Raw genomic sequence first — 6,407 nt, 5'->3', positions numbered from 1 at the left:
ATCGGAAAAAAATTAAACGAAAAAAAAAAAAAAATAATAATAAATTGGTTGAAAATTTTTTTTTCTTTTATATATATACATACTTAATATAAGTATACTACACTTATTTTTGTGTGCATGTGTGAACGATTGAACCACGGCGCGACTTACTTTACTTATTACTTACTATATAATACTTTATTTTATACTTTACTTGTTTAACGACACAATAATATAATATTATCATCGAATCGATACGATATTGTCGTACAATTTATATATATATATATACATACAAATACTAATGTATATATGCAATTATATTTAAAGTATATATAATATATATATATATATATACATGTATATTATATTTATATTTTAAGAGTGATTAACGGTCATTATGTGGGTAAAAAAGATATTCGTAAAAATATTCGCGAAATGGTCAGTTCAGTCAGTTCAGTAGTAATTTGTAAAACGGACGCATGTGTATATGGGTACTTACTTATTTTTTATTATTAATTTTTTTTTTGATTTTTATTTTTTGTTTTTAAATCGGTGGCGATTATTGAATATAAGTTTTAAGTGTTTTGATTTTAAATATTTTATTATGCTTAAGTTATTAATTTAGAATTTTTTTTCATTAAAAATAATTGTGGTGAGAAATTGAAAAAAATTGGAAAAATTAATTTTAATAATTAAAATTAAAATGAAATTATAATATAATAATAATAAAAAAAAAGAGAAAAAAACAAAGAAAAATAAAAGTACATTTTTTTTGTTTTGTGAACTTTCTGGCCATTTTCTGTGGTATCTGCGATTTTCCGCTTTAATTTGAGAGCATGAAGCGGGCAATGTTTTTTGAGTATTAATTTTTTTTTTTGCTGTTTTGTTTTATTTGTTTTTATAAATTTTTAATATTGAGAGAGTCCGAGATTTTTTAGTGTTTTCATGTTTTTTTTTTAAATTTTTATTTATTTTTTTTTCGCGGTTTCAATGATCGATAAAATATTATTAGTTTCGAATTCAGGTTCAGAAGCAAAAAAAAAAATAATTACAAAAAATGAAAATAAAATTTTTATTATTTTTTTTTTTCATTTTTGATTTTTATTATTAATTTAATCAGGTGTAACTAATTTGTCAATGATTTGTTTTTCTTTTTTTCTTCTATTTTTTTTTTTTTTTTGATATTATAAGGTGATTAAAGCTTAATTTAATTATGTTAAAAATATTTTTTTTTCATTATAATTCGAGATTTGTTTTTTGTTCAAAATTTTTGCTTGAATCATCGTAATTTTAATTTTTTTATATTACAGTATAACAGTATATCAGTGATTTTATTGTTATAATTAAAATTTTAATATTAAAATATTTTTGTAGTTTTATAAGGCATGTTAATTTTATTTAATTAAAATTTTAATAATCCTAAAATTGAAAACCGGAACAAACAATTTAACTGATTTAATTTAAATTGGGCATTTATATGTAATAAAGCCAATTTGAGTATAGGATGGCACACTTATGATAATAATCAAAATTAAATAACTTAATAATATTGTATAATAATAAGGAAAAAAAATTAAAAGCGCCTTTTAACAATGATAATATGCTCAATTATATTAAATTTATTTTCATAATAGTGGTGTTAAATTAAAAATTATTTAATTTATAATAATTATTATTAATAATTGTAATTAAATATTGTCATTTATAGTATAATAGTTTGGTATATATGTACTTTAAAATTATTATGCACAATTAATTTAATAAAAAGTAACTAAAATTGTATACAAAATGATCACATATTTATTAATATTTGATAATAATTACATATTACAAAATAATAATGAATTTATAAAATAAAAATTAAAATATAATAATTAAATATAAAAATTATTTCAATAAAAATAATATTACAGTTTAAAATAATTAAATATTTTTTTTTTGAAAAATGTGATAAGAAAATTAAAAAAATTTTGTTATTGGGCAAGGAAGAGAAAAAATTAAATGAATATTTAAGAAGTGCAAGTTAATTATTATTAGAACACACACATTTTAAGTCTATATACGAGTATACATGAGTTCGAGAATAATTTTACAAAATATAAGTATATTTAATAATTTTATTATCGACAACTATTTCAAAATACAAAGATTATTATTTTTTTTTTATTTATAAGAAGTTGTTGTTATTTTATTAATTATAAACTTAAAATTTTTAATAAATAACACTTTACAATTGTATAGTTTTTTATTTAATTTATTGTTTATTAAAAAAATCTCACTATTTTCCTTATTTTTGTTTATTTAAGATTTTTGAAAAGAATTAAAAAATCTCAAATTTTATTTAAATACTTTAAATTTAAAGTATTCTTTATAGAGTAAGTATTCTATACTTTTATAGTTAACAATGGTATTTTCGTCGATTAAGAGTACCTATGTATATTGCATATAAAATTTGCCATTGATTGCCATTTGATTATATTATAAGAATTGAAAATTATTTTAGTAAATAAGTATTTGATAATAGAACTTAAATATTACAAAATAAAAGTAAATATTTTAAGTATATATACAAATATTTTTAATGAACCTGAGAGTTTATTTTATTTAATTTATATTTTTTAATTGATAACAATATTATATATAGAAAGTATGACTTAAAATTTTATAAAACAAACAAATTATATGGAAAATAAAAAATAACTGATAAAAATAATTTATTAAAAGTTAAAGAAAAGTAAATTGTATAGCAAATTTATTATATATACTATATACATAATTCGTGCCAAATATTAAAATAGCAAAAACTGTAGATCTTAAAATATTAAATTAATTATAAATGTGCACATTGCTTCTATTTCCAATATTTTTATACAAACAACAATACAAATATTTGTGATATATAAGGCATAGTGCATTATTATGTTTATAATAACATTATGAACATCTGCGGCAAAGATGTGAAACCACCCTAAGTAAGAATTATAAATTTTGAGTAAATTCAAAGTAATATTTGGTAAAAATCTTTTTATGTGTAAATTAAGCCAACTTCTTTCAAAAAACAAAAAATTTGCTGAATTCAAGCTGAAATCGATTTGCAATTGCTTCTTATTAACAATTTAATTTCTTTTTATACCCCTACGAACATATATTGGAATAAATTATAAATTCGGCATTAGGATTACAATTTCGTACGGGTATCATGGAGTTAACATGATCAACTCCATTTTTTCTCGTTTAATTAATTATAAAGTCTTTTTGTAAACTTAACAATTTTCAAAACTAATTGAAAAAAAAAACTAAAGATCTAGTAATATCATGGTTTTCTAAACGATAGTTTTTATTTTAGTTAAATATGATTGAGAGATTTTTTTTATAATTTTCTCTCACCTCTTTAAAATTGATTGAACCTAAAATACTCAAATATGTAGTGATATCTCAATATTTCTTTTAAATGGACTTAGACAGTGTTGTAATATATTATTTATAATTATTTTCCCAATAAATTTAATTTATTTATGGAATTTAATTTAAAAATGATACCAACAAATTACTATTATTTTTTTTTGTTTTAATTATATTGCATTAATACTTCAATAAGTTTATTATACATTACTTATATATATTTATATAATTATAAATTTATTTTATGTTAATAACGATATTATGTAGTGATTTACTTGTATATTCTATAATATATATTAAATATTAATTATATATAAATTAATGGCCGGTTCTAATATAAAAAAAATATTAAATTAAATTGATTCTATTTTAAGTATGAATTCATGTATAAATATTGACTATGTACTAATTTATATAATATGTAAGATTGGGTATGTATAAGCACTTAAATATTAACAGAATGGTTATATGGTCATTTCGCTTTTAAAGCTATTTATTAATAACAAAGAATTTTAAAAAAATGTGAATGGTGATGATGAATTAAAAAGTTATTTTAATAGACAAAAGAATGTGATTTATTATATACAATAATATAAATATACTTAATTATTTTATTTAATAATTTAATAAAATTATTGATTATTTCTGATTAAAGATAGTAAGATCGGTACAAGCGCTTCTCACTTAATTTATAATTGAGTTTTTCCAAATAGCATTTATTTTCTGGTATAATAATATTTTCTGCGAATTTTTCTTATACGATTGAATTTTACAATGCGAATTCAAGACTTACAAGGTCTTAAAACTCCAATAATAAAAATTTTAACTAAATTCTAAAATATTAAGAAGTTTAAGTTATTTGTACATGTAGATGAACAATAAAACTATTTTAGTCGAAATTTTTCAAAACCGAAATATTACAATATTTGAATTCTATATATTAAAATTTATAATATTGCAAAATTTGGTTTAGTTCAGACAAATTTTTTAGTTCAAAATTTTTCAATTGACGCCCGTCAATTGAAATTAAGAGACATAATCAGTGAATAATTTTTTATTGAAATTTTCAAAATCTGTGATTTAGTTTAATTGATAAGAGTTAATAATAAATATTTGCAAATTAAACAAACTCGATTATCTAATTCTAATTGAGGCTATCTTTAAATGCTACATAATTTTTTGTTTTCTTGTAATTACACTAGGAAACATAGAGCTCCAACATACCCTCTTTAGTTTTCTTTGCTTTGTATTTATATATAATTATTGAAAAATCTTAGATAATTAGAAATTAATTATTCAAAATTAATCTGCATTTAATATGGAATTCTTTAGAATTAATTAATTGATCGTGATTATGATTTTCATTTTAAATTATCTAATATCTCTTTTAATCAAATTATTCTTTGGAAATTTATGGAAAATGTCAAGAGATTTTATTATTAAGTAACAAACAATTAAAATTTTGTTCATTATCAATTTTATTTTATAATTTAATATTTATTTTATGCTATCAATCGATTCTTATATTTATTTACTTCAAAACTAAAGCCTTATAACAATCAAGTATTTGCTATGATCATTATTAATAAGTAGATATTTACAATTTCATTTTTCTCTTCAAACTGTTCCAGATTATACATTTGTTTAAAATATACAATATTAATTAAAAAATATACATATATAACGTATATTTTTAAGTATCTTCTCAGAATTTATGTTTTTCAGGAAATAAATTAAGTATAATAAAATTTTAAAGTAATTATCTAACAATACAAATATGATATATGTGTTTAAGATTAAACAATAATGATTTAAGAAGTTCAATTTGCTAAAACTTACTATATTAGAAATGATAATGAATTTTAATGTAAAAGGTCATTCATTTTGGAAATATTAAATGAAGTTAAAATTAAAACATTAAAAAAAAAAGATAATAATTTTAGTTTTAAAAAATATTTTTCATTATTTTTTTTTTATTATTTTGTTCATTACATTTTTTTGTCAGTCAATTAATATCAAATTACTTAAATAATAAAATTTTGTATTTGCTAGCTACTTTGAATAATATTTTAGCTATTTGAAAAATTTAAATAAAAATTTACAATTTATAAAAAAAATATTCAAAATTTGTAAAATTAGACACGTTCCCATAATAATTTTTTTTTTTAAATTAAAATTGTACTCAATTTTTAAAACATTTAAGACAAAAATTTTACACTTGCAATACAAGTAAATAAGTTATAAAATATAAAAAGTTATTTAACTTTACTTGAAATTTTAAATAAATTATTTTTAATAGATAATTAAAATATAATTAATGAACGGTAAGGTTTGTACTGCTACTGTAGTATTAAGATGCATAATGCATAATACATAAGGTAATAACGATTTCAAGCAATTTCTCCTATATTTGAATAAAATTTTAAAAAATATACCAGTCAGTGAAGATTATCCGGTAAATTAAACCATTATAGGTTAAAGTGAAAATAAACAAGTTTCAATTAATAAATTTTAATAATTAATGGTATACACTGAGTACGAAGTGAATTTAATAATTTCAATTAATACACTCTTCATATTCTAAATTTTTAATTAATTTTTGTAGTTTTTTTGCTAGTTATTAAATATTATTAAGTGCACATATCAAAAAGTAGAAATTATAGATTACATTACGATTATTTATATATATACATATGTAAGTATTTAAGAATTTAATTTGAAATTACCAAACAAAATTAGTTCAAATAAACATTTTTTTTACTTACAAAGATTTGAGTTAAAATTATTTTGAATGCATTATGGTATAGGGCCATAGGTAATACTAATTGTGACATTCAATTAGATAAATTTTAAATGAGAAATTGTATCATACAATGCCAATCGAGACTCAGTATTACTCTTAAAAATGAGTCCAAAACATATTCGGAATAATATTCGGAAAATTAATATAAATTATTTATTTTCGTTAAAAATTTTTACGATCTAATTTTTTATTGGAGATAATATGCTTAAATTTATGTTAG

At 18.5% G+C, this 6,407-nt stretch overlaps 1 protein-coding gene across 1 annotated transcript in view; it reads left to right on the top strand.

Moving 5' to 3' along the window:
- Positions 1-389: 389 nt before the first annotated feature.
- LOC129611273 (open rectifier potassium channel protein 1) overlaps positions 390-6,407 on the top strand; it is a 28,380-nt gene continuing 22,362 nt past the window's right edge. Inside the window, exon 1 of the mRNA XM_055524331.1 lies at positions 390-473. The gene's annotated coding sequence lies outside the window, so the exon portion shown is untranslated. The remainder of the gene's footprint in view (positions 474-6,407) is intronic.

This window comes from Condylostylus longicornis, unplaced genomic scaffold (genome assembly GCF_029603195.1).
Source record: "Condylostylus longicornis isolate FDR11 unplaced genomic scaffold, ASM2960319v2 ptg000049l, whole genome shotgun sequence".
NCBI classification, from domain to species: domain Eukaryota; kingdom Metazoa; phylum Arthropoda; class Insecta; order Diptera; family Dolichopodidae; genus Condylostylus; species Condylostylus longicornis.
This window is presented reverse-complemented; position numbering and strand designations above follow the sequence as displayed.